Source organism: Empidonax traillii, unplaced genomic scaffold (genome assembly GCF_003031625.1).
Source record: "Empidonax traillii isolate 1590-97213 ecotype Southwest subspecies unplaced genomic scaffold, ASM303162v1 scaffold557:size1000685, whole genome shotgun sequence".
NCBI lineage: Eukaryota > Metazoa > Chordata > Aves > Passeriformes > Tyrannidae > Empidonax > Empidonax traillii.
In genome coordinates, this window is record NW_020955750.1 from 411,490 (window position 1) to 431,019 (window position 19,530).

The following is a 19,530-nucleotide window of genomic DNA, read 5'->3' on the forward strand; positions in this document are numbered from 1 at the left end:
GACTCAAAGACTTGGGGAATGGTGCCTCCTTTTTCCCTTTTCCAGGCTCAAGAGGACACAATTGTCTGGCTTAAGACACAAAAGGCCTCATAAACACCAATATTAGGGAATAATGACATGGAAGGGAGGATACTGGTGCTGGATCAAGGGCAAGAACTTTGTAGCCATCTGGAGATTTAACACAGACGTGTGAAATCCAACTTATTGGAGAACTTCAAAAGAGGTCATTCTGCAACTGCCAGAGTTCCTGAGAGGACAGAGAAAAGCAGCCTCTGAAACTACGCCTCTCCCCATTACCTGAGGAAGTTTTTACCCTGTTGGATAAAAATTAAAATAACTTTGATGGGTTACTGTCTTCTAAACCAACAGTGAATGCTAAACTTTAGGAACTGATAGGAACGATTTTCAAACTCCCTTTAAAAAAAGGGAATGCAGTTAGTAAGGGATAAAAAAAGAAACTATGTTAGGGAACACAGTGTGTTAAGACAATTATTTTTAAAAGTTTAGGCAAAAGACAAGCAAGAAGAGAGCTTAGACCTTTGAAAGAAATATGCTGAGCAGGAAAGACCATGTTTCTCCATGAACTTTTCAGCCCAGCTGGAATTCCAAGGCAGTTAAAAAGTGCAGAAGCCAGAAAAACAGTTTAAATATTTGCATGATTTTGTTTGTTTGTTATCACACCGAGTTCCTTCTAGTTGTCTACTCATATATAAAAAGTTCACCAGTGGCTGTGACTAACACATCCAGTAACCTTTTCCACTCCAAGCACAGGCTTTATTACCTCCTGGAATGGGCACAGCAAGTTTACTACATGGTTGAAAGTGAAATGGTGCAGGAAGAGAGAAAAGCAGTGCCTAGTTCCACAGGGCTCTTCTTAGGGGAGTGAAATAGTGGTGAGAAGGATGCATTTAAATTGTGTTATCAGTTCCAGGAGGTGTGTGGTTCCTCCAGCCGTGGCAGGGAGTTAATGACATGTTGGCAGGCACACCTAAGTGGACAGATCAATACAGATCCTTTGTTTTCAGATACTGCACTGTTAATCTCAGCGCTGAAGTGCACCTAAAAGATGGTTTCCCTGCAGGGAAGCACAGAGTTTGCTTTTGGAAAGGAGTGCCTGCAAACACCCCTTCTGTGCCATCCTGCCTGGATTCCCAGAGCCCACAGAGACCGGTGATTCCATGCTCTGGAAGCACCAAAATAAGCTGCTCTTGCAGTGTGACACATGGATAACCTGAATGAGGCACTGATGGGGAGCACTGAAGGGAAATACAGATAAAACAAGTTGCTGAGCTTTGGGGTACTGTGGTTTCTACCCATCTACAGCTTCTCTTTGTCTTGACCTCACTACCTTTAATTTTTATTTTAATCTAAATGCTCCCCCTTTGCTCAGACCTGTCTCCTCTCTTTCACAGGCCAGTCCCTTCCCTTGTGTTCTCATCTCCTCTCACTCAGTATCTGGGATTCCCTGTCCCTGTTTTCTAGTGAGAGCTCCCCAAAACCACTCAGACCATGTAACAACCCCTATAACAACGTGGCACACGACATGTGCCAACAGGAGCCTTTATACAGAAGTTAAATAGGGTTACAATACAATAAGTTTATTTTTCTTGTTATTTCTATCTGCCTCTCAGATGGGAAAGGGAATCATCTTTCCATCTCAAGTCTCTTTGTGAGGATATTCAGCTCCCATGGTTCAAATGTCTCAGTTCAAGCCTAAGCCTCTGTTACAAGTACTCATGGGCTGTATTCAGCAACCTTATTAAGAGGAAGCAATAATAGACAGGAATAATTTGAGAGCAGGTAAAAACCACCAAACTTTCCGAGTTTCCATTTCCTAGGTGCCTCTGAAGTACTTGCTCTCCTGCCATGACTGAAATACCCAATGATCAGAGAAGCTGCTGAGGGCTGGAAAAAATCCTGACCAGGATGTCTCATCTGCTCACCGTATCCCACTCCTGTCTCCATCTCAAATACATGTTTTGGGGTGCTGACTGCTGGATTTTTTAATTCCAAATTGATATTTAGAAGGAGAGGAGCTTGCAGAGCCTGGTGGTGCCCTCGGGGCCCTGACATCAAGGTGAAAATGAATCTAATGGATCATTGTTGATCTATATAAATATGTATTATGTATAAGCCTTTCCAAGTTTTCTCTTTTTTTTTTTATTAATATATATTTTATATCTATACATTAAATTACACACATGGCTGCTGTGATTGCTTTAGCACCTTGGGGGTACATCTGACCCCAAACTCCTGAACCATCCAAAACTGCAACAGTGCTGGAATTACATTTTGAAGATTTACAGGCAAGTAACACCCTTATAAGGATATAAGTTCCTACATCCAGAATATGGAGATTATTTGTACTTTTGCCACTCTCTGGGTTCTGTATTTGTGCAGATTTCTTTCTGCTTTGCAGTGGCTTGGTAATTTTCTATCTATCTCCTGTGTTGCTGCAACTGTTCTCTCTGATTGAGCATCTGTAACACCCTGAATGGAAACACATCCAAGGCACTGACACCCCGGGGATTAAACACTTCTGTTAGAGACATTCTTCAAGAATTTTACAGAGGAAAATGAACCTGCTACTGGGGGAAAAAAAAAAAAAAAAAAAAAAAAAAAAAAAAAAAAAAAAAAAAAAAAAAAAAAAAAAAAAAAAAAAAAAAAAAAAAAAAAAAAAAAAAAAAAAAAAAAAAAAAAAAAAAAAAAAAAAAAAAAAAAAAAAAAAAAAAAAAAAAAAAAAAAAAAAAAAAAAAAAAAAAAAGCGTCCCCTCCCTCTCTTCAACCTGTGACACAGAAAGTACCAGATATGTCCTACCAAAAGGGTAAATTAGCATAGAGGAATCTTAGGGGACTTTGAGAAAAAAAACACAGATTCCTGTGTTCTGACTGGCATTGCAGGCCCTATTTCCAGATACACAGCAAGCCCTGGCTAACAGCATCATGATTTCAGAAAGTACATTCATGTCATGCTCAATTCCTCCTTTATGGACAGGCATTATTTCTGGGAATTAGCTGAAAAAGCAGTCATTTCTCAGCGGATTGAGGCTGAAAGGGCTGATTAAACGGCCCTTTTGGGTAGAACAGTAGCCCTGTATAATAAGAAATGGTAAATTATTAACATCACCAAGGATTTCTGAGGAAACGAAAGATTTTTTTTTTTTGCAATTCCCAGAACATCAGGAGCACACTGGTGTGGTGGGGCTGCTTCCCTCAAAACTGCCAGGAGCCAAGGTAGCACTTTCATCACCAGATGAGAGGGCAGTGGAGAATTTCAAAGTAAGGAAAAGCCTGGAGGGCATTTGTCACAGGGATCAAAACACTGTTTCTTACACTTCTTTTTTGTAAGAGGCACTTGGGATGTTTGAGAGTTATTTTTGGAGGGTGACACTGAGGAAAGCCCTGATCCTGTGCTCCCTGGCTGAAGCAGAGATGCCATGCTATGGTTTAACTCCAGATTGGTGTCTCTTCTCATCAGTTAGAAACTGGCACAGACAGAAGGAGCCACAACAATGAGCCTGAAAATGCCTTTACACTTCATTTTGCATCCAAATCCCGTTGGATTTGTTAAAAACTTTGACAGCCATTGACAACTTATTTGTACCGCTGTGATCACAACGCGATATTTTCGGCTTAGGTGGTGAAAAGGGGGGTTATCTTCCACCATCTACAAACTTCAGGGTTTCAGCCCCTGTTTCACTGCAGCATTCAGATCTTGTGCTCTCACCAGCTTCTCACATCATGAGCTAGAGAGTCTCTGACACTTCCATTATCTCCAGAGGCACTAAGTCATCATCACATCATTCCTGCCCATTTGCTGCTGAAGCAAAAACTGAGAGTTCATCTACACAGCAGACGCTGCAGCGGGGCATAAATTAACAGTATACACTGATTGATACCCGTGGTACATACATACAACTCTACAAACCAGAAATCCAGCCTTATTATCACTTCATTCCCAAAAGGAGTCAGTATTTGAGCCTGAAATTAATCGGGAAAAATGTGAATGGTTGGAAATCTTTCAGCAGTCGTGTAATGGAAAGTTCCTCTCAAAGGAAATGCCCATAGGGAAATGAATGCAATTAAAGACCAAGGTAATAAACTGCCAAGAAATCTTAACTTAGCTAGAGAAGCCTTATTTAAACCCTGAGTTCCCCCAGTGAGGTGAACAGGGAGTGTCATCTGTCCCTGAGCTACTGCAGAAAAGCACAAATATGAATATTCTACATAAACATCTCTGTATTTTCTGTTGCCTCTCTGCAAACACCCTCCTGGCTTACTAAAAATAAATTAATAACATTTATGGAGGTCTCCTGTGCAGTTCTGGTCAGCACCCCGTCTGTCATTCAAAGAAATCCAAATTATTTGAGGCAAAGTGACAAATGTGTTCTCCCTTTCCCAGTGCTAAACAGGGCTCTGAATTGCTCCCTTTCCTACTGTAGCAATAATTAAAATTAAGAAACTAGATCAGATACCACTGGACAGCCACAGGTCCCAGAATGCCCTACAACATTTTGCTAATGAGCACCAGCCTGCAGCTCTTTATGAAAGCAGGTCATCCCTTGAAAGGGGGGCAGAGCATCTGTTGTAATAAGAGACTTTTTTATGGCTCACAGACCGAAAATATAAATATCAGCTTTATCAGACACTCTGTGGAGTTTGAGCTGGCAAAAGCCTTTTCCCTCATGCCTGAGAGTGCCATAATAAACAGAGCAGGGCAGTGGTGAGTGGTGCCTGGGTCTGTCCAGCAGTTCAGGCAGCTGAAGGAGCAGAGAGAGCCCCAAGAACTAAAATGGTCCTGAGGAGACAAAACGTGTGCTGAGCAATCCCACCGGCTCTGTTTATTTGCTGGAATTGTCTTCCACTGGGTCACCACGACTTTGGATTTTCACAGCTGCAGGGATCATCCTGCCTGGAGTGGATGATTTCACAGAAAAGAGAGAGCCCAGAATTAAAAAAAAAAAAAAAAAAAAAAGGGTGTTTGGCTGTTCGGAGGGAACAGACAAGAAGGAGCAGCTTTCCACTCCCCGAGAGTAATGAGAGAAATTCAAACACACTTGGAGGATGCAGCTGGATACAATTGTTTAAGAACCACTGAGAAGGAATTCCAGCCTCCATTTCCCCCCCTGCCCTTTCCCCATTATCCACATCTCCTCTTATTTTACAACTGTACCACTCCTCTAATGTCTGATGACTGTGCTGTATTGTCTGGCCTTGCATTGTCTGCAGCTTTGACGAGCTTTAAAATTGCCTAACTGCACAGTCCTAGCTGAGATCCTGGGTAGCAAGCAGCACTTGGGGACACAAAAGGTACTTTCCATTCGTCTTTATGACTTTGTAGGGGGGAAAAAAATAATTTAAAAGTTTTCCCGAACAGTCCAGAATACCAGGTCTCCAAAGAGAACGGGATAAAGCTTGTTTATCACATTAAGATAAATAAATAAATAAATAAAAATCAGTGTGTGCTTTTATATGCAGGGAGATACTTTGCTTCTGGGGGTGAAGAGTAGCAGCATAAACACGCAGGATGGCAAGGGCTGGGGCTGGAACAGAGAGGGAAGCACAGCTCTGATCCTGCAGGAGAACCTGCACAAGGAGACAAGGAGGGAGCTGTGTTTGACAGGAACAAGAGAAGGAGTTCTTTGAAAAGCAAAAGAAGAAGCCAAGCAGTCGCGTGTGTGTGCCTGGAAGCAGTGGGATAAGTGCCAGGTAGAGACTAAAGACAATAGTAGGAACTGAGAGGAGGAGCTGCAAACAAGGGCACGGGAGACAGAAGCTTTTTGGGAAGACAATGCTCTGGAATCTGAGTGACTGGATGAGGGACTGGGATGTGACAGCCAGGACCACGCAGAGGGGGGACACACAAAAATAGACGGGCTGGGGGAACAGAAATAGAATTGATGGCTTGGATGAAAGAGGAGCTCGGGCCAAAGTGCACAGTCAAGGAATTCAGAGAAGATTTTGCCAACCCAACAGATAATAAATCTGAGACTGACTGAAAGAAAATCTTTCTACATATTTAAAAGTCACAAGAAGTTTACTGTCAAGTTAACCATGGAATTATATTGTGAAGCAGGAGTTCCTAAGTATTCTGCTCAGTAAAGGCTCTCAACCATCTGAATTCCTTGTGGGTCACCATCTGAATTGGAAACATACTTGATTCGAAAATTAAATTATTTCCTAGACTATTTGCCATTACCTCATGGACGAGTAGTCTGAGAATTAAGCCATTTTTAGAGACTCCAGAGGGCACAAGACTGAAGGAAGAGGTGGCAGTAAGTGTGGGATAAGGAGAGTTGGCCGTGTCCTGCCAGGGCAAAGGAGTAAGATCTGGGACTAGGAACATGGGGAAGAGGAGATGAAAGCAGGACTGTGGGATATTTTGATTTGAGACACTGAGGTGGCTGGCCAAAAATGCAGACAAAAGACAAGGAACAAGGGATGGGGGAAATTGGGTCTAAATCAGACAGGTAGGAACAGCTCAAAATAAGGGGAGGGTCTCTCCAGAGACTACAGTGATCTGAATCTCCACAGTGATGCCAACAAACAAGAAACTGGATTACAAACTTCCATATTCAGTAATGAAACATTCTCAGTTTGATTATTCTCTTGGTCACATTCCTCCAGTATTTTTGTATTTTACTAAATATAACTGTAGCCAAGCAGGTTTCAGGAAAGTTCTCTCAGCAAACCCAAGCAAATTCCAAATTTTCCCCCTAAAATCTCAAAGCATTTGCATGCCTGTGGCAGTGTTACAGTGAGAACAGTGTGCTCACACTATTATATATGCTGGGAATAACAGCCCTGAGAGGGCACTGGCTGGCAGACTTGGTACATCTCTGGTGTGAGCTGAGGGTGTGGCATCTGTGTTCTCCTTCCCATATCTGTGTTTTTACTGAAATTACCCTCAAAGTCCCTGCAGAAAATGAGGAAAAGACCACCACAGACGAATAACATGTCATATACTCCAGAAAATATTCATGATGAAACACGAAATCTGCCCTGCAGTGGTTATGAAATAATGAGTATGCACAAAATTAATTGCTGTTAGATGTATAAATTATTCCAGATCAAAGGGGTGTGAAAGGCCACAGAGCTGCTGATTTTTACTGAATTCCTGACTGGCGTGCAGGACACAGAACACTGATGAGCACAACATTAACAGCAGCATTGCTGCATCTGTAATTGTCTACTGGTACCAGCCAGGGAAAGTCTGCAGGGAGCAAGAATAGCTTTTTTTTTTTTTTTTAAGAATAATAGGCATATTTTAGGGGGAAAAAAAAAAGTCTATACAAAACCATAGATAGCTGGGGTTTTACATATATGTGTCTATTGTGGGTGTAAATTTGTGATTTTCAGATAAGACCTCAGGAACTGGGGATATGCAAGTCTGAACTTTTCCTTTCTTGCTGCCTTTTGAAGGTATTCGTGAAAATGAGTCAGATATAGAAGAACCAACATGAATTCCGGATAGGCAAACAAAAATCAGTTCACTAAAGGATAAACATATGTACAAAGATGAATTATTCTTCACACAGTTTTCAGAAGCGCAAATGGTTGGAGCCACAACCCTGGAACTCATGGTATTCTATCAGGATCAAACTGAAGACCTCTGCCACCTGAAGCCATAAATTCGTGGAAGCACTGATTTCCTAGATACAATGGAAACCCTACCAGAGCATCCTGGCTAGACAACACAAGGATGTTTTTTTCTGCTTGGATTTAAAATTTCCCTTGTTTTTGTTCATAAATCAAACTGGAAAGCCAGACAAAGAGCGCAACTGCTGATATGAGGGGCCTGTGCCACTTCTGGCACCACAAAAAGACTGTGTGTGCATTAAATTAATCAGGTTACTCTAAAACACAAAAGAAATCCCAGCCAATTTGGGGAGACAAATCTCACTGAGGGAGAAACATGGCTGCATGCAAGAAAATATATTATCCAAATCCATAACAAGACCAAGAATTCAGGTTGATGCTCAGCAGTGCAGCTGCAGAGCTATGCTGGCTGTTCAGTATGAGTGCCAGAGGAGTTCTAGTTCCAAATAAATCAACATAATATAGGCTTTGCCTGCAAAAGAGAAAGTGGCAGTGGTTTCACTAGGATTGTTGCTCTAAACCAATTTCATTAGACATGAAGCAAATCCACATGTGGAGACAGTTAAATTGATTTACAACTGGCTTATGTTGATCTAGCTTAATTCAAAGGGTGGAATTTTATATGGCAGCTATACATTGATTTAAGTGCATCTACACAAGACTGCAATTCCATTCAATTTAAACAGACCTAAAATAAGACTTCAATTAAGCCAATTTTTGCAACACTTCAAATAGCAGGTTAGGCTGGACTAAGCAAACACACACTGAAGTAGATGACAGCAACTTTCCAAAGAGTAGGAGATTCAAATCAATCCAAGTTAATTTTATGGGACAGACCTCAGGCTGCTTATTTGTACAAAACTACCAAGAATCAACTGAGATGCTGACTTGAAAATTTTCCTTTTTGACCTATGATCATTGCATTCTAAAACTGACCCTACTTTTAAAGGGATTTAACCAGTTTCATCTTCCATCAAACCTCTTTTTTTGTCCTTATTTACTTAACTTTTACATGTATGTTCAACATTCTCCCACTGCCACAAGTTATAGAAAACATATATTAAGTATTCCAGCAGCCTTGAAGGACACTTAAAACTCACAAGTTTTTTATCATCAGGATGTTTTCCTGCAGGGCACAGAAATAATAAAGGAGAGTTTGCTAAGATACTAAATACCTTTTCTTGTCAGTATGTTCAAGTCATGCTCCAGAGCCAGTTTTTCCATGGCATTCCCAGTGGAGGAAGGGGAGAGATCACCAGTTCCCATCTGCTCCCAGTTCTGAGGTCAGGTGGCCAATCCTGATTTTATTTCATACCTGAACAGAAGGGGAAGAAGATACCAAAGGGAAATGGTGAGTTCTAAAATATCCTTTTTGATAAGCTGAGTTTTAAGATATTTTTACTTAAAGTGGTTTTTGTGGGGTTTTTTTGTTGTTTTTGTTTGTTTGTTTGTTTGTTTGCAGTGCCTTTGACAGATGCAAAAAGAAACAAATGAGCAACACTCGGGATAAATAATTGGCAAAAATTAGATTCATTTTTTCGGTGGAAGCAGAACTGTGGTGACAGGGATTAACCTGTTTATTAGCTTTAATAATAGAACATTTTTTTGGCACGTCCCCACCACAACTCATGGAGAAAACACCACCAATCTGCAGTCATTTTATGGGTGAAAATACTCTTCATTTTGATGATGTTCTTCACAGGCCCATTTGTGACATTAGACATGAGGGGTGGGGGACTTTACCTGGAAATCAGGAATGTTAATGTTCTTGGGTTTCTTTTGCTGGGAATTTTTGTGTGTCATATCATCTAGTTTTTCTTCCTTTCTTTTTCTTTTCGTTATTGTTGTTGAATAACAACAATTAATAGTGCATCAGAAGGCAAAGTATTTTTATAGCCTCAGAGATAAGTCATCTCTCATAGTCACCATTAAATGATACATGGAAAGGGACTGACCTTTGAGGCAAAACAATTTCCACTTACAAAAGTGGAATTTTAACAAGATGTTCTTGTGAGGCCCCTTCCAGCACGTTTCTGGAAAAGGCTCCTCGTGGCATTCCCAGTCCCCCAAGCTAAACCACTTCTGCACTAAAGAAGCTGAGGCAGAACAACTTTTAGCTGCCAGCCAAAGCACACTGCTATTGCTGCCCCTTCATGGATCTTGGATGACCCCAGGGCTGTTCCAGACTCCACATCCACACAGAAAAAGAACAATATATTTACTGTCTGCTCAGAGGAAAAGAAATCTCTAATGACTATGTGAGCAGTAAAAAGATGCACAAAGTCTGTCGAATACAGATAAGAAATTAAAGGCTCGCTGTGAAGTGTCATACTGAACTTTAAAAAACACTCAGAGAAAAAAGAGAGGAAGGACAGCAGAACTAACAGAGTATGCTCGATTTCTGTCAGTCCTCTGTGGTGTCCAGTGCTGTAAGCATATTTAAAAAAATAAAATCAAATGTACATCCTAATTCCACTGAACTCAATGATAAAACTCTCATTAACTCAAACAAAACCAGAATTACTTCTACAGCAGCCTTTTGTGCTTGTCACAGTATACTAGTCAGTATTATACTCTGATAAAATCATCATTAAAATGTGACTGACTCTGGAAGTTTTTCACTGTTACCCTTTTTACTTTCATTCTGGTTTCCAGAGATGTGGTTCCCCTTCCTATACAGATTAAAGCAGTACAAATTTGCTTGAAAATCAAAAGGCACAAAAAAATTCTACCTTAATATTATAGAATGTGCTTCAGAGAATAGTTTCAAGATGCAGCTGAATATAAAAAAATCAAATCAAATTAAAAAAAAATGGGCAAGTTTAGAGTGGCCATTTCTACTCGTGGCCTACAAACTGCTATAGCAATATAAACTATTCTTAATAACCTAGAAAAGACAATGTAAGTCAACAGAAGTTCACCCTGCACTGACCATGGAACCTTTTGAGAATCCAAAAATTCGAAGAAGTTGAAAAGTCAAATATGTCGAAACAATGGCATTGCTAAACTTGCTAACTTGTGGGCTTATAAAATGAGTATTATCAATATTTATGCAGAATAATTTCAGAAACGAGTAGCAAACCATTTTAACAAGAGGTTAGGATTTGGATGCAAACCTATTCATTCAGGCTGAAATCCATGTGTGATTGGTAGAATGGGAACTACATGAGGATGGATTCTTTGGGGTTACTAAGATCTTAGGCTGGTACCCTAAGGAAAAGAAACTTCTTTACTCATAATTTTAGTGTGCTTGCTTATTTTTTCTTTCCACCAGCAGCTTCTGAGCAGCCCAAGTTCAGCCAAACTTGACCAATGCTTAAGTTCCTACAAGTTTTGTAAAAACAGTCAGGTGAAAAAGAGAGAGGCAGCATGAGCCCTTTGGCAAGGGGGAGAAGCTGCAGTTTTACTTTGAGTTTTACTTTGCTTGACACCAAAGAATTCGTACAGAAAGCAAACCCACTAAGTGCCATTGTCTTCAGTCAGCCCTCAGAATCACTGCAGGACGCTAAGCCATAAAAATGCAGCTTTTATTACCTCTGGCAGTCCTGGAATGATTTGTTCTGAGAATAGATATAACAATAGATGTATCACTGATTAGGAGTTTTGCTGCTGTCTCAAGGGTATTCAGGACTTTAACCTCCCAGACAGAGGGTAAAATCAACAGTGCACACATTCCATTAGGAGCAGATGATGTAGCCCAGAGTTCCTGAGCTGCAATCAGGCTGGGGTGACAGAGCACACAGTCCTGAGTCTGTAATGACTTCAGGACTTGTTGAATTACCCAAAGGTTGCACGTTCCCTGATAGCCTCAGTTTTGATTAGGATTCCAGGCTGAAAAATCTGTGGTAATTTATTGGAAAACCTCAGGCTCCCTTCCTGCTGCAGTGACTGGATAGGTGCCTGCTTCAGCCTCATGTGATGTCAATTCTTATGTTCACTTATTACAACAACACTTCAAAATCATTAAAGCAAATCAGCTCATCTCAAGGAGGAACGACCAATTGAAACAACTGGAATGACTGGATGTTAACTGAAAAAACTAATTTTACTGTACAGATAAATTTTATACTCAAAATAATTTTTGAGCAACTGGAAGTAAATTACAAGACTGTTTTTTTCATTAGGTGAGCTTAATTAGACACCAGGAGCTGAGGAAGTGAGTTGAGTTTTCTGAGCACTTCCCTGCTGCACTGCACAGCATCTGCTGGACCAGAAGCATCATGTGGCAGCAGAAGCGGCTGAGCTGATGCCAGGGCCCAGCAGTGTTGCTTAGCAACTTCCCGGGGATGACTCTGGCAATTAACTCTCTTGTGTGTCGGGTGTGAGCTGCTGCTTCGCTCAGAACAGGAAAAGACAGAGCAAACAGCCCTCCAGAAGAGCCCAGTAAAGCTGCATGTGCCCATCTGCCACGGGACTGCAGCCAAAGAGCTGGGAAAGAAGCCCTTGTGCAAGAGCTGTTCCTTAACAAGCTCATTTTTTGGACACCCTCGTTCTTGCCATGCAAGTACAGTATACTTTTGAAAGGGATTAATCAATACCAAAATGCGCCCACCTGTTACAGAACAAGGGCGTCTGCACAGGGCATTGCTTCAAAAAATGGCCTTTTCAGTTTGCAATCACTGCTGAGTCTGAAATGACTTTCAAGTGTGAAAAGCCCCCGTTTAACCTGAGCTATTGACCCATCCACAAAACCATTTTGTTTTGCCAGCTACGTAATTTTTTTTGCTCTTTGTTTGACAGTACATTCAGTAGCGCCTTAGTCTGAGTCAAAGTGTCCCAAGATACCGAGAAGGAATGAACACTGAGTCAGTTTTCTCATCTTCAAGGTGGTACCAAGTTGCTCCAGAGCTGGGCCATAATTACAGTCCCTCTCTCTGGCATCCCCTCTCCTGCTTCTGAGGGAAAAGCACCCGTGTCTCAGTCTGTGCCCAGATTATTCTTTAAGGTCTCAGCTCTGCAGAGAGCTCAGAGTAGCTTTATCCTTCCTCAGGTGGTGGCAAAAGGCAGGTCAAGGGTGAGCTCTGCTCTGGAAGTGCTGAACGGTGACATTCCCTGTCTGGTGGGTGAGAGGAAGAGGAGGGGCAGGACTGAGCTCTGCTCTGGGGGAATCAGGGACAGCCCCCAGGGAATGGCTGGAGCTCTGTCAGGGCAGGGTCAGGTTGGATCTCAGGGAAAGGTTCTTCCCCCAGAGGGTGGTTGGCACTGAACAGGCTCCCCAGGGCAGTGGGCACAGCACCAAGGCTGCCAGAGCTCCAGGAGGGTTTGGATGATCCTCTGGGGCACAGGGTGTGACCCTTGGGAATGATCCTGTGCAGGGCTGAGGGTTGGACTGGATGATCCCTGTGGGTCCCTCCCAACTGGGCATATTCCGTGATTCTGTGATCACTCTCACCAAGGGCTCATAGCTCTCGACCCACACATTTATTTTGTCTGGGACACAGGAGGTGGAAGCAATGCTGGAAGTGTCTGAATCTATCTTACTAATTTCCCTCAAGCTTTCATGTAAACATACTGGACTGAATTATTTAGGAATTGCTTGCTACCTTTTCCCCTATCATGACAAAACAATGCCCCCAAAACAAGGCCCTTAAGAAAGGCCCCCAAACAGTGGTAGATCTTTTATAGGGGGGGAAAAAAAGCATTTCCTGGGTGCTTGAAATATGGTTCTTTAAGACTGCTGAAAGCCAACACTTTGCATGAAATTGCAGGGAAGGAAAACTTGAAAGTAAATTTACTCTTTTTTGTAGTTAAAAAAAAAAAAATCTCTGAAGGACAGCCTCTTTTCCTGCAGTGATTACGAGATGTTACAGTTCCCTTTCAATCAGGATGCAACAGTTTTAATATAACTTACATAAAAACTATGGGAAGAATTTGATAATGCACCTCAGAAAAACCAACCAGCTTGTTTTGTGGCAGTCAGAAATAGCAACAGTCTTTTCTGCAATTCAAAATTCAATCATTTAAAACCTTACACAGCTCTTGTCTTCAGACTTTCCAATCAGCTCTTGTACAGGAACGAAACCTTATTATTGCAACCACTACCTTTTGTCTGTGGAGTCAAGTCATTCAAAAAAATGATTTCATGGTGGAAGAACTGCCCTAATGACAATGAATATAATTTTGAAAACTGTTTCATTGCATGAAGGACTTTTTTACATTATTTACACAAACTGATTTTTAACATGCCAGTGATTTATGAAGTACCAACCACAGAAAACACCCAGCAAATGAAAATGCTCTATGAAGATTGTGCATTTACATAGTGAGTTTACATTTGATTGGGAGTTAAATATGTATAACCACTACTCTACTGGTTATTTCCTTGGCAAACATATTTGATTTTTTTTTCCCCACCATCTTTGACAGCGAGATTTTATCATCTATCATAAATTAATCAAAAATGTGTAATTTCTATTGTGGAAGTTTCAGCAATTGAGGAAGAGTGAGTGGATATGGGGGAGTGCCAAGAAGCAGGTGGATGCACTGAATATTCACTCTTGGTTTCCAGGCAGTGGCATCAAAGACACAAACTCCCATCAGGTTTGGGCTGCAGACATTCTACCCAAGCTATGTTGAACAAAATTGATTCTGAAAGTCAATTTTTCAGCTATTATTAAAGTTCTTGTTTTCTAAAACATTACTTCGAACAGATATGAAAACCTATGTCATTGCCACATATCCATCCTCCCACCCACACACTGTCTATCTAGGTATTATGTTATCTGGCTGAAAATTGAGTTAGTTCCCAGGTTGAATGAAGTTCATAAAACTTTCAGCAAAGCTGGGCTGGATTTTATGAGCACAAAGCCACGCTGCAGCTTGGGAAAGGGATCAGGGCAAGCTCCCTCAAACTGCAGTTTCCATGAAAATAATGCAAATTTTTGTACTTTCATCTGTGTCCTGCTTTGAATTTATGAATTTTCTCAACTTCTAAATTACAAGTAGGGTGAGAACCTGCTTGAACTTGGTAGGAGAGCAACATATCCCTGGTCCCTCACAGCCCAATGAACACTTGAGACCCAAATGTGTTTACAGGTAACAAAGAACCCTGTATTAGCAACAAGGTGCAAATTAGGAGTAGGCAGCAAGGGTTTATGAAGGGGAAATCAAAACACAATGGGTATAAACCGAAATAGGAAAAAGCCTGTTTAAACCTAAGGAAATATATTTCTTTTTACTTCTGAGAGTGACTGAGCACTGTCACAAATTTTCTAGAATGGTTGTAGATAGTCGAAGGATCACAGAATATGCTGAGTTCGAAGGAACACGTAAGGATCATCGAGCCCAACCCTTATCCCTGCACAGGACCATCCCCAAAGAGTCACACCATGTGCCTGAGAGGACCCTTGGAGGTTTTAAAACCCCAAGAGAACATGGTCCTGAGAAACCTACTCTAGTTCCCCCTACTTGAGCAGGGGTGCTGGACCAGATGAGCTCTGGGGGTGCCTTCCAACCTCTTTCTTTAAAGGAAATGCTGGTGCTTTTGAGAAGTAGCTTCTCTAGAAGCATTTCTGGAGCAGGACAAGATGTGTGTCTGTTACTGAGCTAATCTCCAGGTGGAAGACAGGAACCCTTTGTATGTAAGCATTGACAGCACTGGAAGTGCATCACAGGGGTCACCTGCACCTTGTACAGCTTTTTATCTCAACACAGCTTGCAGTCTCACACTGTTGATTTCAATAAAAATACTCCAACCACCTTTAAAACCCCCCTTCACCTCTGCTAATCGAATTAGGAGGCGTGTAATTAAGTTTCAGTTCTTACTAAGACAGAAGATTGAAGACCCCTTCTAGAGCACTAATGGGATAGGGAGCTGGGAAACTGTTTTCCTTAAGTGTATTTGGGGCAAGCGAGTGCAAGAATGATACTGAGGGATTATACAATACCACATGGAGTCATGGAAAGAAACTCAGGCATGTGCCATTTAAAATCTGTCACAAATGAGTGTTTCAGGTTTCTCTGATATCATAGTGCAGCTCGAGGAGTGGGGGCAGATGCACCACCATAAAATCTAACAAAGGATCAAACTAATACTCAGAATTGCTTTTAGGATGCATGGGAAATACTTCCTCTCCCAGCAAATGATGCCACACTGGATGTGAAATGCTTGTGAAATGACGTGAAATGTTGGCAAGAGAGGGAAAAGCTCCTCCTGTCTGTACCAGTGCATGCTGTTTGTCCTCCATGAATGAGAGGGTTTGGTCTGCACAGCCACCAGTTTGGCAGAGTCCTCACACAGAGAACCCTGTTGTACTGTCTGCAGAAGAGGATCTTTTCTCTTGCTTTCAATAGCCACCAGGCCCAATTCCTCCAAAATAAAGCCAGGAATCAATACAGTCTCTGAAATAGCTTTCAACTCTGACTTCATCTTGCTCTGTGTCAGGGGCTCTCAAGCTATGATACACAAAGCATTTGCAAGTGCTGTGCCTGTGTTCTGCCGCAGCTGTGGCAGCTGGAATTGAATCCCAATTCATTTAAAAGCACAAAGTGAAAAGCATGAAGTGCTCAGGCAGCTTGGTGAGGCTGCACAGCCCTGCAAGAGATGTCCTAGAAAGAGCAAGATGCACAGAGAATCGTGGCTGGGGGAGGTCTCAGCTCTGTGCTGTGCTCAAACACAGATTTTAGGATGAAAAGGTTTCCTCTGCTCATCTGGTGAAAGAAAGTTTGGTCAGTATTACTTATGACCACTGATACAAAATGGAGGCAGCAGGGAAAAGTAGAAAATGAATGGCGAGTCTTAATGAATTTCCTCTAAGCACCTTTCATCTCATACATCCCACATTAATGCAGTGTTTAAAATTTTATTTCCTTAAGTCAGTAGTAGAAAAATTAATTTATGCATTATTAACAAAGTAACTTGCAGAGAGGCCTTTCAGGAAGGTGAGCAGAGCTTTCAGGGGCTCCACTGCTGAAGCAGAGACGGCAGCTCTACCCAAGGAGGAAAGCACCTGGGACCCTTTCTAAAACCTCTCAAGTGTTTCTGGGCACAGCTGCAAAGGATTTACTACTGGGATGGCAACTGTCCAAGCTGGGGAAAGAACAAACTGGGGATAAAGCTGGCTTTGGTGTTCAGAAAGGGTTGGTGATCACCCCTAAGTCACAATACACCTCACACAGAAACCTGGCTTATACGGCACCGTTCAGGTGAAAGGGAATCCTGTGGGAATATCAAGGCCCACAAGAGGTCCATAAAATCTAATTGTCACACAAAGCACCTTGCTCCACAGCCAAGACATGGAGAACAGAAAATCAAGCTGTTAGTAGACAGAAAATCTCCACAAGCTGCTAGTCAGAGTTACAGATGTGTGTGAGCTTCAGGATGTATCTGTGGTGCCTGATATGTGGGAGGTTAAACACCGAACTGGACACCAACCAGGCTCCATTTGTAGGGAGCTCAACCCCATAAAAATGGTAAAAAACCCCACCCAAAACCCAACTAAACCAATCAAACCAACAAACAAAATTAAGCAGGGACACCTTCCACTAGCCCAGGTTGCTCCAAGGCCTGTCCAACCTGGCTTTGGGCACTTCCAGGGATGGGGCAGCCACAGCTTCTCTGGGCAACCTGTGCCAGGGCCTCCCCACCCTCACAGGGAACAATTTCTCCGTAATATCTAATCTAAACTTACCCTCTTTCATGTTTGTTTTTTGTTTTTAATTATTACAGGGCGAAGGAAGACAAATACTGAAAGGTTCCCACTAAGGTTTGTAACAGTGTAAATGTGGACTTGTAAATATTCTATTATAACACATAATATTATAAATATTATATAGTAAATATACAATAGATATTAGTACAATAGATATTGTATATTTTTAAAAATTATATTTTTTATAAATATATATATATAATTATACAGAAACCTGTAATAGTTACCCCAGCACAAAACTGCTAAGACAAATGTAAAGCCTGTGGTCATATAATCCAAAACAAATCAAATACTAAAATTTATGTCACAGCACGTCAGCTGGGCACCATGGTAATTCATAGCCTTTTTTTTTTTTTTTTTTTTTACACAGGCTAACTGAGTGCTTAGTCCCTTTAAGCTGATTTTGCTTCTTGGTTCAGGTGGATTAAAAAGATCCTGAACACAGATGCAAGCAGAAATTCGTGAAGCTGTGGTATTTTAACAATTGTAAGTCATAAAGCTATATCCCACTTGTCTTATCCCGTCAGAGCTGGGGTGAAGTGACATTAGTGCCAGAGGAAGAATATTGCTTTTGCAGAGTTTCTGGGGTAGGGACAGGGGTATGCACCAAATGGAACAGAATCGAGCCTCCTCCTTTACTGCAGTAATAAATAACTACTGAACCCAAACAGAGAAGGGCAATTGCCAATGATCATGAGAAAGATTATTTTAATACAGAGCACTACTAAAGTAATTAAATAGAGTGTAAAAGACCCTAAAACTCAGTAAGGTTTCAAAACCTGCAGATGGGTAAACCTATCAACACCACTGCTGTGTTTTCAAGTCAGGCACCACAGTCCTAATGCGTTCCATGGTGCTGCTTTTACTGCTGTGCTTGGCCACTCCTGTGCAAAGTGGCTGTGCCTTGGCAGGGGGAGGGAGCAATCCCTGCCTACCCTGGCGATAGTTAATGCAGCCCTTTTGTTTGCTGCTACCAAAATCCCTTCACACCCTGCCACGCACTCACACAGCGCAGTCCGCCTCCAATTCAGAGGTGTTTCCTTCCAAGCAGGAGTGGAGGCTGAAGGATGGGAGAGTGTGGCAGAGGTCTAGTAGGAAGGGAAGCTTCTCTGCAAATCACGGTTTGATAAAACCTAAAAATCATTTCCAAGTGGCAGACCCAGAATGCAACTCAAAACACTTAGCCCATCCAAAAAAAAAAAAAAATAAATAAATAAAAAGAAGGCATTACACAACCTGAATGCAACAAGGCAATAAAAATACAGCTTGTTTTTGTGATAGCAAGGACTTAACTCACTTATTCAGAATAGAAGAATCATGTATTGAATCTTTCAGATTTCCTTTACTATATGGGATATGTTTCCTCTCATATGAGCTACACCATGGCAAATTTTCATGGATATTTTTCAGTATATTTTGTGGATATTTTCCAGTATATATTATGTGAAGGTTCCATTCTGGTGTGGGCTTTTTTTAAAATATTGCACATATGGGTGGGTTAACAAGAGATAATACTCAGCCCTGCATGCAGGACATTCATTTTTAGTTGAGTCTTCACAGGGCCTGGAGAAGATGCTCTGTTTCTTTTCTTTGCAGCTATTTGTGGAAAAGGCAGCTTGCTGAGGGTTAATTAATAATCAAACCTGGGTGAATTGATATGCAAAGGAGCACCCAAAGTGTCCAGACATTTCCAAAGAGGTGGTGAAAGAAGTGATTTGCTCCCCGTGTTCAGCTCTTTCACAGAGACACAGGTTCTATAGGTGATTTTACATTATCACCATCTTCCTAATTAAATTTCAACAGCTTTACAAGGCTATTGCTGCTCACAAGATTCGCTTCTAAACCCTGGAACTTTGCTCTTCTTAACTGCCTTCTCTCTCATACTTTTTTTAGAGAATTACACTACTAATGATGGGATTAATATTAAGCCATTCCACTATAAATGGGTTGGATGTACCTTGAATTAATCTGCATTTGGCAAGCACATCTCTGCCCTTGTCCCGCTTTCCAGAAGAAATTTGGAATGACAGATTCATTAGATGCCATAAATAAAATGTCTGCAAGGTTAACCTGTGAGATAGGACTGGTCACCTTTTATAAGAAGGGAAACTAAGCAGACATTTTCAATGAACACACAAATTAGATAAAGCTACAGGGGGGTTGTGTTTGCTTCCCACCCCCCTCCCTCCCACCACTTTCTAGTAACTGCAACAATGGCTTTAATTCTGAGAGCTGAGCTGAACAGGTGGTAAAAGTGCAGTGTCTCACTCATCCACCCTTA

General features: G+C 41.5%; 1 protein-coding gene across 4 annotated transcripts in view; it reads right to left on the reverse strand.

The window, feature by feature from the left end:
• The window catches only part of SHISAL1 (shisa like 1), a 167,626-nt gene that overhangs the window by 94,674 nt on the left and 53,422 nt on the right, over nucleotides 1-19,530 (reverse strand). For all 4 annotated transcript variants that reach the window (XM_027897738.1, XM_027897733.1, XM_027897735.1 and 1 more), the window contains one exon: nucleotides 8,775-8,914. The gene's annotated coding sequence lies outside the window, so the exon portion shown is untranslated. The remainder of the gene's footprint in view (nucleotides 1-8,774; nucleotides 8,915-19,530) is intronic.